This window comes from Hippocampus bargibanti, linkage group LG06 (assembly GCF_051943395.1).
Source record: "Hippocampus bargibanti isolate YZ-2025 linkage group LG06, ASM5194339v1, whole genome shotgun sequence".
NCBI lineage: Eukaryota > Metazoa > Chordata > Actinopteri > Syngnathiformes > Syngnathidae > Hippocampus > Hippocampus bargibanti.
This window is the reverse complement of record NC_142739.1, coordinates 31,301,888-31,323,040: the sequence shown is the minus strand read 5'-3', so window position 1 is coordinate 31,323,040 and position 21,153 is coordinate 31,301,888. Positions and strand designations below refer to the sequence as shown.

The 21,153-nt window shown below is 49.0% G+C and overlaps 1 protein-coding gene across 1 annotated transcript in view; it reads left to right on the top strand.

The window, feature by feature from the left end:
- The window catches only part of LOC148897286 (glutamate receptor ionotropic, kainate 3-like), a 50,631-nt gene that overhangs the window by 799 nt on the left and 28,679 nt on the right, over positions 1-21,153 (top strand). The gene's annotated exons all lie outside the window — the stretch shown is intronic.

Genomic DNA, 21,153 nt, shown 5'->3' with positions numbered 1-21,153 from the left:
GAGTACAACTTTTCCTTCAGGCTAGCCTTCGCTCGCTCGCTCGCTCGCTCTTGCGTCCGATTAGTCGCTCGCGATACGTGGCCGGACGTCCACTCGGAAGCGGCGGGATGTCAATTCACAAGTGGCCGCAATGTGCGGGTGGGTGGGGAGGAACGTAAGCCCCCCCCCCCCCCCCACCCCGCGGGGGAACGAAACTCGCTAGTGTTCAACTCCAAACGTGGCCGAGCGTGAGTCATCTTTTCGGTCGACGGAGCGAGCGCGACAAAGTCAACGTCGGCGTCGTTGTTTCCAACGCGCCAATTGACGTCGTTTTGCGGTCGAGCCCATTTTCGGACGAGCCTCGAACGCTCTTGAACGTTCCGAGCGTCAAAATGGCTCTTTTGGTGCCCCGCCGTCACAATGCGCATCGCCGTCCCGAGCCCAAACGTTTTTCAACGCCCGACAATCGACTCAGAGTCCCAAAAATAGAATCCCAAGCAGCGTATTTTCTGCACGCTATCTTATCTATCAGGTGCACCTGCAGTCAATGGCATACATATTTTCAAACTTTCCATATATTAAACGGATGGGACGATAAGGAGCACCTTCGATCAATGTCCATATTTTCCACATTGTTATTTTTAGCATGCTTGGAAAATCTCGTTTTTCGACCCTCCTCAAATTGCTGCTGTGGACTGCAAATGTCCCCATTGTGAGACCATTAACGGGTTTCCGCTTCGGAGAGAAGGTGCATTGGATTTGAAGGCCTATGGTCAAAGATTGAAGGCGTTTAGGTGCGCCTTATAGTGCAGGAAAATACTCTCTGTCGAATGAGTGATTCCGTTGCATCGTGAATTGGGGCTGAGGATGAGGTCACAAATGTGCAACGGTGAAAGATGGCAACGAATTGGCTGATTTCATTTGCCTTTGGGCAAAATGTCCTTCAAAAAGTCCACTTTGCGCATCGTTTAGAATTCTATTTTATTTATTGGATTCTATTTTTAATTGTATTTGATTGATTATAGTATCAATGCTTGTCTGTGACTGTAAAGTGTCCTTGACAACTTTGAAAGGCGCTCAGAATGAAATGTATTTATTATTATTATTATTATTATTATTTAGCTGGTGGCAATTGTCTGAGAACGAAAGAAGAAGAAGAAAAAAAAAAGCCCCCGCAGCGTACGCATCACGTTGTCGCTGTGACACAAATGCACCAGAGACCATTCAAGCGTGAGTCTTTTTTTCCTGATAACTGGGGTGACAAAAACCATCAAAACACCATTTTTTGACAAGCCCAAAAGATGAATGTGAAGGTGCTGGTCCAAATCAAGTGTCCAAATGACACGCTCGCTTTTGACGGACCGTCATCGTCGCGTCAGTCGTGTTGTTGACGTGCGTGAGAGGCAGAAGGTTGCGCAATGTCAAATTTCGGTGCGGAGAAGGACCAAAAAGAATCTTCGCCAAAGAAAAGAGATGCTTTGAAAGGGGCGTAATAGAAGCTATCTTCATAAAACGGCAAAACCCTTCACTAAATCGCCATGGTGGGGTGAGGTTCAATTTGGATCATTCTTACAACAGAATTCTTAGGCCACATAGGCTTAGTAGATACCAGAGCTCTTGGATAAGAAGCGGAACGTCCGCCATCTTGAAAGAAGTCCAGACGACGGCTGAAGAAACCTTCTCGTGGACGTCTACAGGAACAATCGACAGATGATGGAAGCGGACGCCGATCGGGGATTTGCGGGTGTTTCTTCGCTCGCCCTCAAAATGGCTCCAGGAGGCCCGCGAGGTCGTCGGGTCAAACTTTGCGTTCTTTGGCGAGAGGCGCAAATGACGCTGGGCGGACGCTTTTTCCCAGCTGATCAAAGTCCTTCATGGCTTTCTCGTCTGGTCGTCTTGTCGCTCGGCCGCACGCGCGTTTTATCCCACCGTCGATTTGCTTGATGGCCGTCGTACCGTAAAGCGCTTCATCAGTGTCGCTTGTTCGCCGCCGACTTGATTTCTTTTCCCAGGCAAACGTCCGTCCGTCCGTCCGCCCGTGGTTTTTTTTTTATGATCCGTGACGCACGGCCGTGATGCGGCGCAGCTCTCGGATGGGCTTGCGTGTTCATGCCGCGAGCCAACCTGCCTTCACGCTGCACGTCAATGCACACACACACACACACACACACACACACACACACACACACACACACACACACACACACACACACACACACACACACACACACACACACACACACACACACATATAGACACTCACATGTACATACATACACACATATTATATTATATTATATTATTAGATTTATATATATGCGCACACACACACATACATATAAACATATACACACACATATACATATAGTGACTGTAAAGTGTCCTTGAGAGTTTTGAAAGGTGCTTAGAAATCAAATGTATTATTATGATATATATACACACACGTGCACACGCACACGCACACACACACACACAGTGGCTAAATGCGAGTGAGTGGCCGTCGGCGGCCATCTTAGAAAAGTCCTTTGTATTGTTGTGTTTTGGACGTGATTTTTCCTTCGGTTGCTTTTGTGCTTTTTCATGTCTGTCTTTTTGTTCTCCATTTCTCGTTGAATTGTTTCTAGTTGCACACGAGGTACAGCACTTTTTGTCAGCGGTGGTGGCTTTCAAGCGCTGCACTCACTCGTCCACTCAAAGTGGAGAAAGAGGAGAGGCGGCGGTGGCGGTGGCGGTGGCGGCGGCGGCGGTGGCGGCCTCCTTCCTGCCTTCTAAGGAAGGAAGCGAAAGCCATCACTCGTCGCCCCGGTGGCTCCGTCAAACAAACGGGCGGTCTGGCGGGGGTACTCGGAGGCCAATCGAATCCCCTTTTGTGTCTCTTCATTACCTTGAGTCACCACAGATTGATTTTCAAGACGGCGTCTCCCGTCATCACGTCCGCCGCAAAATAAGATGCCGGCAACAGGCCTTGCGTCGCTCGGAGCGCACAGGCTCTCCTTGTTGCTTTGGTTTTTTTTTTCTCCTCTCCGCTCTGAAATGAATCGGAGCCACTGCAAACGACGCCCAAGTTTCCGATGGCTTAAGCTAACGAGACTTAAGCGAAAGCGCTTAAGCGGCTCGTAATGATGATGAGCCAATAATCCCGGCCGCCGGGGGCTAATGGAGAGGATCGAAATAATCCCGCCGCGCAGCGGGGCCCCATCCGGCCCCGAGCTAGCGTAGCCTAGCCGCTAACCGGCGCACCAGATGGTGTTTTCATTTGGTAGCGCACAGCGGCCAAAAGGCTGCCGACAGCATATGCCCGGTGAAACGACGGCGCCATTTTCACCACGTCGCTTGTGACGGAAGGCGGAGGGGTGAGATTAGCGCCCGCGTTCGCCAGAGGAAAACTTTGGCCTTCTTCCCAACCCTCAAACAAATGAGGGAAAATGGAGGAATCGGGTGACGACTGCATGCGGCTTTGTCGGCTCGGTAAAGGCACGCACTTTGTCGAGCGCTAGCTAGGCCAAACGCTGGCTCGTGTTGCCATCTATTAGCTATCTACCGAGCTAGCTATCTAGTTTCTGTTTGCTATCTATTAGTTAGCTCGCTAACTTTCTATCGATTTGAGTTATTCCGGGTTGAGTGAACGCTGGCGCGTGTGGTTGCCGCTGCTCACCCGCACCAAAAAACGCTCAGTAGAAGTCATTTTACAAATGATGGACACAACTTGTCTGGGGGGCGTCGGTTGTCCTTTAAGGCTTAGCAAATTAGAAAGTAGAAAAGGATGTTTTTGGGGTACGTGGGAACGGATTCTTCTCATTTGAATGGTTTCCTATGGGAAATGAATGTGTGGGATACACACTTTTGGCCTTCCACACTCTGTCTGGGAAGCAATGAAGTCGTGAAGCCGAGGTATCACTGTCCCTTTCTCGGTCTCGCAGCGGAGACCAGGAAGCCGTTGTCATTTTGTGTTCAGACGAACAGGCCGAAAACGCAGCTGCTTTCCAAGAAGGAGAAGAAGAAGAACTCGCATGAAGTGCAGCAAGTCGCACTTCGCCTCTTAATGAGCGACAACCTTCCCATCATCACAATTTGAAAAGCCGCCGCAGCCGCCGCCTTTTGTGCGTTGCCTCCGAGCTCAGATAAAAGGCGGTTTCTCCTTTCGAGATTCACCGCCGCCGCCGCAGCAGCAGCCTCGGGGTCCTATCGCCCCCCCCCTCGCCACGTTGACGCCGTTTGACGGTTAAGGTATCGCCAGTGTCTGAAATAACATCTGCCCAGACGCCCAGGGCGTGAAACCTTTACGTCAGGCGTACAACTTCCAAAACGTCTCCGCCCCGGTCGGGTGGCCGACAACTTTTTCAAGAAAAAAAAAGGACGATTTTTTTTTTTCAAATCAAACGTTTGCTTTATTCAATAAAGCAAACGAAGATTTCGAAATCGGAAATAAATGTGGCCGTGGGCGCAAGTGGCTGCCGCTGCTCACCCACAGGAAAATTTATTCTGTGACTGTAAAGTGACCTTGAGAGGTTTGAAAGGCGCTTAGAAATGAAATGTATTATTATTAAAGATGTTTGACCCCTGACCGGGCCCCTTCGACCCCCCCGCGACCCCCGCTCATCCGTGAAAACAAAAGTGATTGACGAGCGTCAATGCGGCTAAATGTGAAGGCAGCTCGCAAGAATTTGCATGCGTCGCAATCGGCGTGGGCAATCAGCGACTATTATCTCCACTGATGAAAAGGATCAATGGAGGCAACGGCGCCGTAATTGGAGGCAAACGTAATGAGACATCTGCGCCACGTCAAGCGGGCCCGTCGCGCTCGGCGCTAATGCTAACAAGGTACGTGTCGGTCGGGCAATCAAGACTCTTTCAAACGTTGCGCGTCATTTGCCAGTGACACGGAATTCGCATTTTTGTCGTGGGGTGCAAAAAAATACATATTTGTGTATAATGCAACCATCAAGTTTTCAGCTAATCAAAACCTCCCGCGCGAACAGAGCAGCGCGCGTTATTGCTTCTGTCGTTTACGGAGCTGCGCACTCGTCGAAGCCAAAACGAGGAGCAAGATGTTAAGATGGCTAATTTTAATCATGCTAACATTTCATCTTTGCGACATTGTCGTAACATTTGATTATTTTCGATCATGTTTATCTTTGCTGTCCACATCGGTCTTAAGCGAATCAGAATCACAATCATCGATGTAGCTAGCTACCTAGCTAGCTATCTATTTGCTATCTATCTAGCTAGCTGGCTGGCTGTCTAGCTATCTATTAGCTGGCTGGCTATGTCGCTAGCTAGCCAGCTACCAATTAGCTAGCGAGCTAGCTTTCTACCTATATAAGTTTTTCCGGGTTGCGTGAACGCTGGCGCATGTGGCTGCCGCTGCTCACCCACAGTAAAACTGATCCTGTGACTGTAAAGTGACCTTGAGTTTGGAAAGGCAATTAGAAATGAAATGGATTATTATTAGTATGATTATTATTATTGTCATTATTATTTGCGGCGCTTCGCATTCAGTCAATGGCGACGCCCGACCACCGCCATTTAGCCTGGATTGACGCCCGCCGAGTGTTTGACGGCAATTTTTTTTTTGTCAACGGTCAGCACTTTCGCCAATTTGTTCGGGTTTTGGTGTTTCATGCTTGCGTGCCAATCAAGCGCTGGCCAGACCTCTGGCAATGTTTTTCCCTCCCAAGCGGGAGCAGAATTTGCCTTTTGTCCATGTTAGCGCTTTGTTCCAGCTTCAGCTGTTGTTCTACACCTTTTATTTTGGACAGCCGCCCTCATTTCAAGCTCATATAACTCCAGATCCGTGTCATTTAGAAATGGTCCGACTCGTATGAACTCATTCACTGCCATTTAGAAATGTATTCGCCAATTGAAAATATGACAGAGCGCCATTCCCCAATTGCTTGGGTGTCAATCGAAAGGGGCTCCTGTTTTCTATGGGAGCTCTTTGCAGGGTTGGGTCGGAGCAATCCGTGATTGCTGAGGGCGCCCGCTTTCGGCGCCCCCGAGACATCAGAGGCTCGCCGTTGCGTGGGCGAGGGAGCGCCGGACCAGATGCGGGTGGATTGGATAAGGGAGCCCATTAGCGGGGGAGGGGTGGGGGGGGCGGAGGTGGGATGGGGGCTCTCCAGTCAGCGCAGCGGCCGGCCGGGATGACGGGAGGTCGCCATGGAAACAACTCAACCAGCGTATTTCGGGGGCGCTCGAAAACAAGCGTCGCTGTCAACGAGGTGGAGACAGAATGGCCACAACAAACAAGAAGACATTATAATAATAATCATCTGTGTAAGCTCTCAGTCATACAGGAGTGGTCCATCCATCGATGAGAAGGTTTCTTCAGCCGTCATCTGTACAAAAGTGAAGGTTTCGGACGTTTCGCCTCCTATCCAAGAGGCTTCGTCAGCGAACTAAAGTCTGACTGGTCGTATCGGCCCCATTTATATATCCCTAATGTCCAGACATGGTGGCGCCGGACACAGCTATGATAGGTCCCTACTCTCAGGTTGGGGGGGGGGGGCAGAGGACCCCTCCCTGTGGCCCCACTGATTGTTCCTACATTCCTGACTAACGACTGGCCTATTACCCCCACTCCCCCGGTATCACCTCATCAGCATAACGACCCTCATCAGCATTGCAAAAGTTGCCTAACCTGTTTTGCCTATGCAGGCTATTGTATGAACGATCCAAATTGAATCTCACCCCACCAGACCGGTTTAATGAAGGATTTTGTTGTTTTATAAGAATCGCTTCTTTTACCCCCCTTTCAAACCATCTATGTCTGAGAGTAGGGACCTATCATAGCTGTGTCCGGCGCCACCATGTCTGGACATTAGGGATATATAAATGGGGCCGATACGACCAGTCAGACTTTAGTTCGCTGACGAAGCCTCTTGGATAGGAGGCGAAACGTCCGAAACCTTCACTTTTGTACAGATGACGGCTGAAGAAACCTTCTCATCAATAATAATCATCCATTTCATTTTTAAGCGCCTTTCAAAACTCTCAAGGTCACTTTACAGCCACAGGATCAGTTTATCTGTGGGTGAGCAGCGGCAGCCACACGCGCCAGCCTTCACTCAAGCCAGAAGTAACTCAAATAGATAAAAGTAACTCAGATAGAAAGCTAGCTAGCTAATAGGTAGCTAACAGATAGCTAGCCAGGCCTTCATCATACCCGGAAGTAACAACAGAAACGGTTTAACGGCGCAAGCTAACTCTGACCTACAAGTTCCTTCATCGCCTCCCGCTTGACTCGCAAGTCAAGCCAGATGACGGCGGAGGACGACGAAGGACATGACGGAGGACACGACGGAAGACACGACGGAGGACTGGATGGCAATCACCAAAAATGTGGAGATGACGTTCCGGGCGGTCCGCTCCTTACCAAGACGAACGAAGCTCACTCGTTGTGGTTGGCCTCACTCACAGCAATGGAGGGTTCCCAAAATCACTTGATTGGACTTGGGTAGAATGGAGAGCTTTTTGCAAAATGGCTTTGGATTGAAAAGACGGCGAGCGGGCGGGCGGGCGGGAGGGCGTCCACACCACTCAATTGTCGCTTCAATCCGATTGCGGGTTCGGGAGTCACCTTTTTCGAGCCGGCCCTCTGCGGCCGCCCAATCACATGCCTCATTCGATGGCGCCCGGCAGCAACCTGACTTGTGCCCGGCAGTCATCATTCCGACTTAATTTGAGAGCGGGAAGCGGGCTGACTGGCCGCTGATTGCCTGGCCCAAAGGCGGCGGCGGCGGTTGATTAGCTGCGCGACCCCGGTGGACCGCGCTGGCGTTTTGGCTCATTAGACGGCTTTCAAACCGGGAAGGATTGCGCGCCGCTGCACGATGGCGGCAAGCCAGCGTCGGGCGGGAATCTTCGCCGCTTTCTTGAATTTGTTCTTGAATTCGGCTGAAGGGAAGCGCCCGCCGGGTCACTTTTAGAATAAGCGCGCCGAGTGGCTTGTGACCTGGCGAGCGTCGCTGTCGACGGGGTGGGGGGCCGAACCTGGCGAACCTGGCAGAGTGCGGCAAAAATCGGCCGCAACAAACAATGGTCATGACGGGTACGGCGTGGCCGACGACAGCGTGCAGTTTGGCAGCCATTTTGTTTCTTGGAAGCCATTCGACGGCAGCTTCAAATGCGGCCTTGCAGCACTTGAGCCGTTTGTACGTTGGCTAGCTTCCTGCTTGTGTGCAATTAACTTCAATGGGGGATTGAGGGGTTTTGTTGTTGTTGCTTTTATCTGCACTTGGAAGAGAACGCCATGACAGCTGTGGCCAGCCGCGGGCTTCCTTACGTGTACTTTTTAACTTGCTAAACAGTCTCCGTTGTTGGGGGGGGGGGCAGGGAGGGAGGGAGTATCAAACCACTCCTGCACTGTATTCTTTCCATCTGCCGTGCTGAAATGTCATCTATGATGCAACGTTGTTGCCTTTGGATATCCCATTTTCTACCTATCTAGCTAGCTATCTATTTGCTATCTGTTAGCTATTTAACTAGCTATCTATTACGGGTTGAGTGAACGCTGGCTCGTGTCGCTATCTATTCGCTATCTACCTCACTAGCTATTTGCTATCTATTAGTTAGCAAATAGCTAACTAACTAGCTAGCTAACTTTTTATCTATTTGAGTTATTCTGGGTTGAGTGAACGCTGGCTCGTGTGGCTGCCGCTGCTCACCCACAGAAAAACTTATCCTGTGACTGCAAAGTGACCTTGAGGCTTTTGAAAGGCGCTTATAAATCAAATGTATTATTATTAGTCTGTTATTATTATAGACAGAGTGTGTAAGGCGAAAAGTGTGTATCCCAAAACTTTATTTCCCATAGGAAACCATTCAAATGAGAATAATCCGTTCCCAGGTCCCCATAAAACATGATTTTCTACTAAATACGCCTTAAAACTACATAAACTATACCTTATTTTATGTATAATAAATATGCTGTGGTATTTTAATGAAAGAAACAAACTGTACCCACGCCGCCTGTCAGAGAACCAGAGGGGCCTAAATGAGCCATTGGACCGTTGCCACGCGAGCCTCCGCAAAGGTCAGCGAGCGTACAAGCGCTTCTCTCCGCAGTGCAGCAAAACAAACAGCGGCGAGCCGCAGGGGGGACGCCAGCGTTCCGCGGCGACCGCGCACCGCCTGAGCGGTTCGATTAAGTCATCGAGAGAATGTCGCGGCGCCGACGTCGGGTCAGAGGAAAATACGGAGGCCGTTTGTTTTCCGCGGCGACCCGTCTGGCGGCGGCAGGTTATTCGTTCACTCTGGCGGCGACATTTTTGTTTTCTGTCACCTGACGACAGAAAAACCACCTCAGCGTACGTCCTCGGGTTAAAACAATCACTTTCCTTCACCCAGTGTCTGAAACTCGTGACAAAAAGTTAGCGGACATCAGGGCAGACAACTCTGAAAAGTTGCCTGCCCTTGCCGATGCTGCTTTGTCCATACACTGTTGGGCACGTTGCACAATGCAATGTTTGCCTTGCGTCGTCTGCTCCAAGCCACGTCAACTCCTCTTTCCACCATGCTTTTAAGAATAATAATAATGATACATTCATTTCTAAGCACCTTTCAAAACTCTCAAGGACACTTTACAGTCATGGGATAATGTACGTTTACCTTTTGTAGCGTCATAAATGTTGTTAGCGCTGATATGCGTGAAAAAAAATGAGAGCGTCCTACAATTGACTGTGTTGTAGGTCCGTTCAACTGCAGTGATACCTTGGCTTACGAACTTAATTGGTCCCCAGACACAGTGTGTAAGGCGAAACGTGTGTATCCCAAAAATGTATTTCCCATGGGAAACCATTAAAATGAGAATAATCCGTTCCCAGTTCCCTGTCTATCTATCTAATGTTTGCAGCTCTGTGTTTCTGTAAACCTTCCCCCCCCACTCCACCCCTCACTGCTGCGTTCTTGCTTGACCAATCACGTGGCTTTAACTGAAAACTGGGGGCGGGGAATAAAGGGCAAAAACAAGTCGACTGCCATTTTCTTGTTTGGAGAATGGCCTCACTCTCTCTGTGTCTATCTATTTAATGTTTGCAGCTCTATGTTTCTGTAAACGCCCCCTCACTGCTACGTTCTTGACCAATCATGTGGCTTTGACCGAAGACTGGGGGCGGGGAATAGAGCACAAAAACAAGTGTTTTTGTTCACCGCGAGCGGCGTCTCCCGTGCGTCTTAACCAAGTAACCGATTGTCACGCGGGTTGAAAATATGAACTGGAGCCGCTCACGGCGGGCAACGTTGAAAGAAAGCGGAAACGTTCCATTTGACTGGATGTCCGCCAGAGAAAAGCAATGAATAAATAAGAGCTTCCTTATGCCACGGCACAATGGGAATCGGCCACGGATTCAATTTGCCGACGCTACGCCACGGGGAGGCGGAAAATGGCTCCTGGCGTCTAGCGTGGCGTGATGCTAATTTACATTCACGCGCAGCAACGCCACACAAAGCGCAACGTCTTCGCCATTGTTGGGCCGTACGTCCCCGAGCGCTTAACGCATCCAATCGCTCATTTGGGTTCACGGATTTGCCGCTAATTAGCAAAGTTGAACAGATGCTGGGAAGACGTCTGCGCAAGTTTGTGAAAAGGCAAAGCCTGCTCCAAATGGCCTGGCTGATGACTGTCGGCAGGACCGCTCCTTTCGCTGCCTTCGTTTGCTCTTTTATGAAGCGGGAAAAAAGGCAAGCGTCATTATCCGCCGCCCATCTGAAAGTCGGCAGCGGCGGGATGCTCTCCAAAAAGAAAGCCGTCCTGGCGAAGCGGGCGTCATGGGACGCATTAGCGCGTCGTTAGCCCGTTAGCGTGCCTGGAGGTCAGACGCAAATTCTGCTGAAAAGGGAAGCGAGCTGGCGCCACCTCAAACACGCGCGTGGACGTTTCCGTACGCCTTTGGTACCTCGGCGACGGACGCGCTCGTCATCGGAAAGCCCTTCGAGGGAAAGACGGCGTCGTCCGCCATCATCGGGCTACGCGAGGCATCGAAGGACGCGCCGGTGAGGCTCCAGAAAAACTCTGAGTGACAGTCAGGGGAGGAATGAGATCTCTTCCTCCATGTCGGAACCAAATCAACACCAAAACGAAGGCAGCCATCCAACTATTGGACTAAAGGTGTGGTGTGAAATGCGCGAGTGCGCAAGGCTTTTCCATTCCTGAACACGAAGGATTGGGAAGAGAGTCACAAAAGCGGGCTTTCAAACTCCGTCGGCGGATAATCAAGCAAGCCGAAGGGAAATTGTCTGCAATTTCATCTGATCACACATGGTGACGACGGAAGGCTTGAACGAACGAACGAACGAACGAACGAGTTTTCATCCCCAACAAAAGCCACGCGGGCTGATTTGGCTAATTAGCCAAATCAGCTGCCGTACCGCCGCGCATAGTTTGCCCCATGGATGCTTTTAAGCGTGCCTCGTTGCCATCCGCTTGTCGGCGTGATGACGCCTTCCCAACGACCTTGCTGGTGGCAACCGCGTGCGTGCGTGCGTGCGTGCGTGTCTTAGCTTTTAGCATCGGGCGGGCAACTTAAGCAGCCCACTTGTCTTGCGGAGATGCAATTTGACCTTCAGCTCTCCTCATTAGGATCTCTTTGCTCAACATTAGGGCACTAAGTGCCTTTAATTGCCGCTCGTTTCTCAGCGGCGACTTTGCGGCTAAACGCTGACGAGAAGTCGCACTTGTTAGCTGGGCTGCTGCCTTCGCTCGTGCACCTTCGGAGCCCCGAAACGGATTGCCGCGCTGATTGAAGCGCCTTTCTCAGCCGTCGCGGTGGGAGTTGATTTTTCTTCACGATGCTGCCGGCGTCAACTCTGATTGGGCCCAAATTGTTTGGAAGCTCAATCAAATGAGATGATCGTGAGTGACGCATTCCAGCGGGTGACCTCATCTTGTTTTTGGACCGTTGTCCCTCCCTCATCGACAAATAGATGGATGGATGGATGGATAGATTTGGGTAGATGGATGGGTGGATGGATGGATGGACTTGCCTTCAGGAAATTCGGAGCTGCGACCACCAGGCCATCCTGTATTTTTCCCTTTCGTATCTTGAAATTAATGTTCTATTTTGCTGCGGAGGCGTTTTGCAAGTTGCTAAACAAAGAGAGGTCGCGCTGTCTGTCATCCACGGACGTGGAAAATGAAATCGTCAAGTGCGAAAAAGTCTTCCAATTAAAAACATTCAAGTGGGACACGCCCCTGATGACATTGTGATGATCTTTGGCAAACTCTGGGAGAGGTTTTCCCAGAAGACCGACAGCCCTCATGCAAAATATGTTTTGCGGCTTTGTGGCTTGACGAACGCTGCAACTTTTTCACTGGGGGGTCACGGCAGATTGTTGCCGAATGCGTTTGCATCCAAGCGAGCGCGGCCGCTGTTGTTTTGGCAGCCCGCGTCGCTTCCCTTTCCCCGCTGCAACATTCATTTCACGATTGGCGATGCGCGAGCTTCTTGGAGCAAATCCAGAAATCCCGCCGTGCAACTTGGACTCCGACTCGCTGTCTTGCTCTCGTGACCTCTTGCAGCAAAAATCCATTGAGAGGCGTCCGCGGTCGCCGTTTCCAAGAACGTGGCCCACAACTGGAATGTCAAATATGCTCGGCAAACAAAGACGCTCGAGAAAACCATTTGGCCAAGATTGCTCCATCTCTTCTTTCTATTTAGAAATGTAATTATTATTTATTTTATTATTTATTTATTATTATTGTAGTATGTACGCTTGTCTGTGACTGAAGTGTCCTTGAGAGCTTTGAAAGGTGCTTAAAATAAAATGTATTATTATTGCTATTATTATTATTATTATTGCTATTAATATTACTATCGTTTCGCTGGCTAGGTAGTATCTGTTAGCGATTGTACTGTAAAGTGACCTTGAGAGTTACTGTATCTATCAGCTAGCTAGCTAGCTAGCTAGGGACCTAGCTTACTATCGATTTGAGTTACTTCCAGGTTGAGTGAACACTGGCGCGTGTGACTGCCGCTACTCACCCACAGAAAAGCTTCTCCTGTGACTGTAAAGTGACCTTGAGAGTTTTGAAAGGCGCTTAGAAATGAAAATTCTTCTTCTTCTTCTTCTTCTTATTATTATTATTGCGGTCACGCTCAAATGTTTATGGTAATACAGAAGAAGACTGTACTGGATGGCGTTGTGACATCCAGCGGCCCTCGGCCACGACACCTGCCAGAGACTCCCCACTCGGCGCACTCGGCGCACTCGCCTCCCCTTTTCCTCCCCCGTTCGTCCCCCCTTTCCGGCAGCCAGTAATTAATTGGCAGATTTTAAGCGCGAGGCAAAACGGCGGCGTGGTGGGAGCGTTCCACATGCCGCCAGCTTGCTCTCTGGATTCCGGGGATGAGGCTAATTAGCCCCCGGAAGAGGAGCCCGACAGATGGAGAAGAAGGGATGGCGACACCCCTCGCTCATGGAGACTGTGGGTGTTGGTTGGGGTCGGAGGGCGGGGGGGGGGACGCCACTCTTTTCTCCACAAGTTTAAAGGACAACCTGTCAGGGTTTGCAAGGCGGTGGTGATGGTTGTGGATCCCAAATGAGCAGTGGGTCGGATTTGACAAATTGGATTAAAATAAAGTCAGCAGGAACCACATCAAAGTCACCCCAACTGAAAAGTACAAAGTATCAAAGAAAACCACGAGTAAAAAAAATTTGGGTCAACTTACACCTTCCCTATGCGTGTTACCGCAATTGCCAATTCACCATCACGTTATTTATAATAATAATAATCATCCATTTCATTTCTAAGCGCCTTTCAAAACCCTCAAGGTCACTTTACAGTCGCACGACAAGCTTTTCTGTGAGTGAGTCACGGCAGCCACACGCGCCAGCGTTCACTCAACCTGGAAGTAAGATAAATCTGAATAAAACCAAGTCAATAAGTTGATGGACAAATAATTAAATAAATAGTAAATACATAAAAATTAATGAAAATAAATGAACAAACATAAAAACAAATGAATAAATGGATACAATAAAGGAAAAATAAATGAAAATAAACAAATCATTAAATGAATGGAGAAATAAATACAAATACATAAACTAATGGACAAATTAATAAATAAACAAATAAATAAATAAATAGTAAATAAATACATAAACATAATGAATCAAGACAATGCAATGCAGAGATGAAAATAGAGTTGTATGTATTATGTCATTTTCCTATCCTAATTTGGCCATCAACACGGTGTCTTCAGATGAAGAAAGTACCCAAAATGCATTGTGTGTCGCTTTGTCGGCCAGGGGCGTTCCCTCCGTGACGTCGCTCCCGTTCTTCCACATGGGATTTATTTGGCTAATTTGTTGCCCGAACAAACGCAGCGTGACTGTTTATGCGCACCAACCTGCTGGGGAAAAAAAGCAGCGAGCAACTCGGGCGTCCCTGCGCCGGCGTCCGCCACTTGATGAAAAAGAGCGTCGAGGCGTCGCAGGTCAAGCAGCGCAGAAGCGAGAGGAACTCCACTGGGGTCCAATCTGGTCCTGAGGCGGCTGACGGATGGATGCCGGGCGGCCCTCGCCAAACATTCCATTTGATGCTCGGCTCAATTGTCAAGCCAGCAGGGGGCCTCGCTTTTCAGGAGTCCACTCCCTCTTGGTCTTTTCTTTTTTTCTTTTCTTTTCTGACAAACACTTTGTTGCATTTGTTGCATTTTCAGATTTCCAAGGATAAGCCCAACAATGACAACACACCCCGCAGGTATTTGATGACATTAGATTAGATGCGCCTTTATTTGTTTCGCTGTGGAAAAATTTCACAGCGGCAAAAACAAAATACAGGAGCTGCTGTAAAGGCAGCCACTCTCGCGGCAGCCATCTTAAAGTCAAAACAACAAATGTGACACGACACAAAACTTCAGTCTGCAGCACCACCCGAGTCGCTCTCGAGGACTTGCACACTGCAAGAATGGAAACAAGGGCGCAGAAAATCCTACTGGACCCTCCGCACCCCGCCCACCACTTTTTCCTGCAGAAAATCTCACTGGACCCTCCGCACCCCGCCCACCACTTTTTCCTGCAGAAAATCCTACCGGACCCTCCGCACCCCGCCCACCACTTTTTCCTGCAGAAAATCCTACTGGACCCTCCGCACCCCGCCCACCACTTTTTCCTGCAGAAAATCCTACCGGACCCTCCGCACTCTGCCCACCGCTTCTTCCAGGAGAAAATCCTACTGATGAATAGTCAGCTAATAGATAGCTATCTAGATAGCCAGCTAACAGCTATTTAATAGCTAGCTAGCTAATAGCCAGCTAATAGATAGATAGCTAGCAGACGCGCAACACACTCATGAACATGAATCACCATATACAAAATGCAGTCGACACTCCTTCCTAAAATACGACCCCCTTCCAATAATCAGTCTGTCAAAAACCTTTTTTTTCCCCAGTGTACTGGTGTAAAATGTGATTTTGCGCGATCCTTTCTTATCACGGCTTGACAAGACTAATGTCACGCGGCTCCCGGCACGCGTCCACTTTTATGACGACTGACGCAGGCCCAAATGTCGCCTCTCCGAAGGGAGCTTCCTTCCATGCGGCGGCAAGCTGGAGCGCCGCCGCGTGCTACGCGTCTTAGCCCGCCATCCGACCGAGCGCAACATGCGGCCCTCCGGTCGTGAGTAGTCTTGACGGGTGAAGGCGGTTGCGTGGGCAAAGGGGGGGACGACGACATAATAACCATCTTTGACAGTTGTACGCTTGACGAGAAGAGACAGCGCTAGCCTGGAAGCTTCGTTCGACCCTGCTAATTTGCACTTAACCCTTCTGACATGTTCTTCCCGTTGTATTTGGCAACGTTTAAAGCAGGGCTGGGGAAGCCATATGTGGCTCGCCGATAAAACGAAATACAGTGATACCTTGGCTTACGAACTTAATTGGTTCCCAGACAGTGTGTAGCCCAAAAAATAATTTCCCATAGGAAACCATTAAAATGACAATAATCCGTTCCCAGGTCCCCATAAAACATCATTTTCTACTTTCTAATTTTCTAAGCCATAAAACTACCCAAAATATGCATTAGTTTATCTATAATACATGTGCGATGGTATTATAATTAAAGAAATTATAATACGAATGGTTTACATACGCGGAGTAACTGCTAGCTAGCCTGCGCACTGCTCATTAGCTTGCACGCTTGCTTTCTGCTGCCTCTCGCAGTAGTATATTGATGCTAACGTTAGCATGGAGCTTGTCAAAGTGCTTCATGCATGGGATTGTTTCATTGCAAATTAGCTGTTTTAGCTTGTTTACCCGTTTCGACACCCAAGTCAAGATCATCCGATTAAAAGCTGAAACAGGAAATGAACAGTGAAAAAAAGCCAGAATACATATTTAGTTTGATCTGGTCATTTTGGTCTGAAAAAGCAGGAAATGCGCCGATCGGCGGAAACTTCTCATCCCTGTGCCCATTCCCGTCGTTCCGTTGTCAGCCAGGCGAGGAAGCTTGAAAGAGAAATAATGAGGTCCAAATTAGCCGGTAAGCAATCATTTAATTGTCGCCGTCACGTTGAATAAGGATTCATTGGCCGGCAAAATATTGCAGCATGAATTATTGAAGAAGTCATTTCCCCCGCCAAATGAATCTGAGGCTCAAGGGCGGCGACGGAACCTGCGAGAAGCGGCAACATATTTCACCGGCGTTCCTCAGCCCGACGTGTGATGGACTCCACGCCGCCCCCGGAGACCCGCCGTGATGTCAAACTCGATGACGACAACGAGAAAGGGGCTTTTTATTGAGCGGTCGCAAGCGCGCGCCAGGCGGATGGGCGCCGTCGCTACTAGTGGTGGGAAATGCGGCTCTTTTCAGAGAGCCGCTTCTTTTGCCTTGGCTCACCTAAAAGATCCGACTGATGGTTTATCAGTAGGTTTGGTTTTTTTGCTTCAATTAATTAACGAACAAAAATTGTGTAAAATGATGTGAAAAACGAATTACTCACGTAAAAAATACACTCTATCGAATATTTGTATTGATGAGTCAGTGGATGCTAACTTTGACTTTCCCTGTGGTGACTCTGGTCTTGTCACGATCTGGTTGGCGACCAACGGGGGGCGCTGTCGTCCCCGCCTACACCTGCACAGGTGCTGGTCGTCCCGATCAGATTGGCGACCAGCGGGTAGCGACGTCAGCCCTGCCTGCAGCCTCGCAGGTGTTGGTCGTTTAATCATTGACATTTAAAAGAACACCCGGCACGACCATCCGGGGCCGGTTCATTGTTTGTTTGCTGCTTGTTTGCTGCATGCATCGTGTACGTGTTTGTTTAACCTTGGCGGACTTTTACACTTGGTTTTCTTTTGCTACTTTGTATTTTTTCCATTCAGATCATTTTGATGTTTTACATTTTGTTCCTGCTGACCTTTATTTTAATACAATTTGTCAAACAACCTCCTGCTCCCTCCTGCCTGCTTCTGGGGATCCGCACCCGCCATCACCACCTCGCAAACCGTGACAGGTCTGAGGATCAGCTGTTACTAATTTGCTTTTCATATTAATAATGCTAGCATACTAACTAGTAAAAAATATCATAACAGCTTCATGTGATAACGGTATATTTTGTATAGTTTTAAGGCTGATTTAGTAGAAAATGAGGTTTTATGGTGCCCTGGAAACAGATTATTCCCATTTGTAATGGTTTCCTATGGGAAATTAATGTTTGGAAGACACACTTGCACACTTTCTGGGAACCAATGAAGTTTGCCAACTGAGGTATGACTGTATTAGCTAGCTTTCTACCTCTCTAACTGTCTTTGTTCACTTCAGAGATCCGGCTCTAAGAACCGGCTCGTTCACAAACGATACATCACCCGGAAATGACGTGATTTGATTGACGGTTATAATGTACGGATGGCGCGAGCGTTAGCATCGCAAGGCATTGAGCGGTCGCCTTTGTGCCCCGTTACGCAATTTCAAGGCGTTGGCCCCACGTGGCGAAAAACGGGGAGGGCCGGCTTGCCTTTCGGGGTGAAGAAGCGGCCACGTGGTTTCCCAAGTATGCTCAAGCGTCGACTTTCAAATCAAATAGTCGGCAAAGTGCGCCTGGAGACGGCCCCTTCTTTTTTATTCCCACTTTTAATTGGATGAGCGGCGGCCACAGAGGTTAGAGGCGCCCGCCCGGCAAGCGCTTCTCATTTGGCAATTCTTTCTAATCATTCCCAAGGCCCAGCGCCCCGCCATCAAAGGGCATATTTGATGCCAAAAGCAAGAGTGGGTGCGGGAGGGGCGCTTAGCCACCACAGCGCGGGAGAACGAGGCCAGATTTGAAAGCGCCACCTTTGGAGTTGACGCCGGGGCGGTCGAAGGGACCGACAGGACTGAAGTACGGTGATACCTCATCTTACAAACTTAATTGGTTCCCGGATCGAGTGTGTATGGCGAAAAGTGTGTATCCCAAACATTCATTTCCCATAAGAAACCATTAAAATGAAAATTCCACAGGCTGATAAATTCTTTATATGGAGCTTGGTCTCCCTCTTGTGGCTCTTTTTGGCGCAAGACGACGTTTTCAGCCCAAACAAGCATCGCAAAATGCATTGACGTGATGGAAGGACTGCTACAATGTGTCCTTTTTTCGCTCATTCGGTAATTAAAGAAATAAAGTGTACTGAATAATAGTGGTTGGAAAGGCTGTAAAAGCGCTACATCAATAAATATGGATTGTATTGTATTGTCATGGTGATGGTGGTGGGAGGCGGGGTCATTTGCTCATTAGCATGAAACGCTATTCTGACTTAGCCGACGAGTTTCTTTGAACGGGCTTTTATGATCTGAATGGCTGGTATGGGGGGGGGGGGCTGATGGAGTCGGGATTGCCGATTGGTTGATTGAGCGCTTCTTTCAGCAAGTGAGTCCAAAGCTTCGGCTGCTGTCAAAACAACTTGCCTTGTTTGGCCTCAAACAGTCGTTGGCGTCGGAAAAACCAAAGCAAGCAAATAAAAGCTTGACATTTCTGGCAAGAACAAATCAAGGCCTGCGCTAAAATCAATTGGCTGCAAGTTGGGCTTTGATTGCAGCTTCTGTCGACTCGTATTTGTTGGCAAATGCTGGCAAAAAGCACGCGTTTGTTCCAACGGCCCCACGTGGAAGCTCAGCTGCCGTGTTGCGCCCTTTGGACCAACTCTTGATGTCAACGGTTGGCGAACGGCAGGCCAGAAAAATCCGTCTTCCGTTTCGTTTTGTTGCGTTTGGAAAATTGGACGGCAAATGGGAACGGCGTCTCCGGCCTTGCCGCGGGATTTCCGCTCAGCGGCGGGAAAAGCAGAACAATCGTCGGCAAGCTGTCATATCCTGGCCTAGCGTAACGCGTGACGGTGACTCGCTTTATTCAAGTCGAGTCAAGCGTAGTTGTTGAAAGCGAGCACCTCTGCCTGTCGACAAAGCGCCGCACGCCAAGCTAAAAACAATCCACACATCAACAAACAAACAAACAAATCAAACGAGCGCCAAAACGGTCCGACAGAGCTGACGCCGAGTCCAAAGGCAAAGAATAAAAGCTAACACGCTCTTTATTTATGTGTTTGTTTATTTAGCTAATAGCTATCTATTCGCTAGCTATTAGCTATTTAATGCGGTATTAGAAAATGTGTGATGAATTATGATTGAAAAATGTTGCGACATCCCTAAATGTTTTCATGGATCAGCTTCAGTCTACTTTTATATTTAGAAAAACTCATCCAATTGAGAAAGCGGATTCAACCGAATACACAGACCTGTGTGAAAAAATACGCTATATTTTGTGTAGTTTTAAGGTGGCCGCTTTCATCAGCATGAAACACTTGATGAGGAACGTATCTTTCTTCTTCCGCCATCTTGAGGAATGATTCCTTGTACGCTTTTGCAGCTTTATGGTCAGAAGTGGCTACCTCACCATGACGAATGACACTATGAATCCCTGTACGACGCTTCAAGTTCTCGAAGCATCCGTGGCTAGCCTTGAAATCATCACCTTCCTTCCATTTCCTTTCATCACTTTGCTGCTGTGAAATGTAAATTTCTTCACTGTGAGACTAATAAAGGCAAATCCAATCCAATCAATGGATGACGAGCTTGCCACTTGACAATATATGAGTAAAGTTGCTGTGCTTTCTCTGTGTCTGCGATCATTTTACCTAGTTCCTCATCAATTGTGTTCTGTTTAGCTGGATTGATAGCTTTTTGCATCAAGTGTACAGACGGCTTGTGCGGGTTATTTGTGGAGCCGGATTGATGGGATATTTTAACCTTGCAGTCTACACTCTGCCTTTGAACTATCAAACGAGTCCAAATTTCCCTTTGTTTTCTATCCTTTTCGTGGCTTCCCCTCTGGGACACCCCTCAAGGCAAATAATCTCCCCACTCGCGCCAGCATAAAGTCGGAGGAAGAGATTGGTCGCCTTTGGCCATGTTCTTTGGAAACGCTGTTCCGCCTCCCGTCCCAGAAAGAAGCTGGAGGTGTCCCGAACGGTCCGATGCACCCCCCCCCCCCTCATTTGTCTACGTACATGCGCTAAGTGGGCTCCATGAGAAGAGTAAGTAGGGCAGATTCCTATTTAGCAGCCGCCGCCTTTGACTTTGGACAAAAGAAAAATGGCAAGGTCGCTCCAACGATCGGACATCTGCGGGCGGCACGGCTCAGTGCTAGCGCGCTGGTTTCTGAGCCCGGAGGTTGGCGGTCCCAGGCTCGGCCCCCGCGACCGCGTCCTTGAGCAAGAGACAAGAGTAGACGGCGCGCAGCGCTTATAAAAGCGCCATTCAGGTGACGGCCCATTCGTCATTTATTTCCCTCCGCTTCCATTCGTTACGAGACGCTTATTATGGGCTGGCCGCAATTGGTGCCACGGCGCTCGGGGTGACCGGCGGTCGGGCTCATTCCAAGACGACAGAATAGCCGGCGCGGCGCCGACAACAACGGCGAGACCTTTGCGCTTGGGCGGTGAACGGCTCGGCGTAATGATGTCGCGCCACGGAGACGTGACTCTTTGCCAACTTGCGCCATTGAAAAAGAACAATTGCGCCATGGCTTACGGCCAATGGTGGGCGTCGTGAGCACATCTACCGTCCGCTCATTAAATATAGCTAGCTAGCTATCTATTAGCTGTCTAGTTATCGATTAGCTAGCTTTCTATATCATTTTGAGTTATTGCGGGATGAGTGAACGCTGGCGCGTGTGGCTGCCACTGCTCACCCACAGAAAAACTT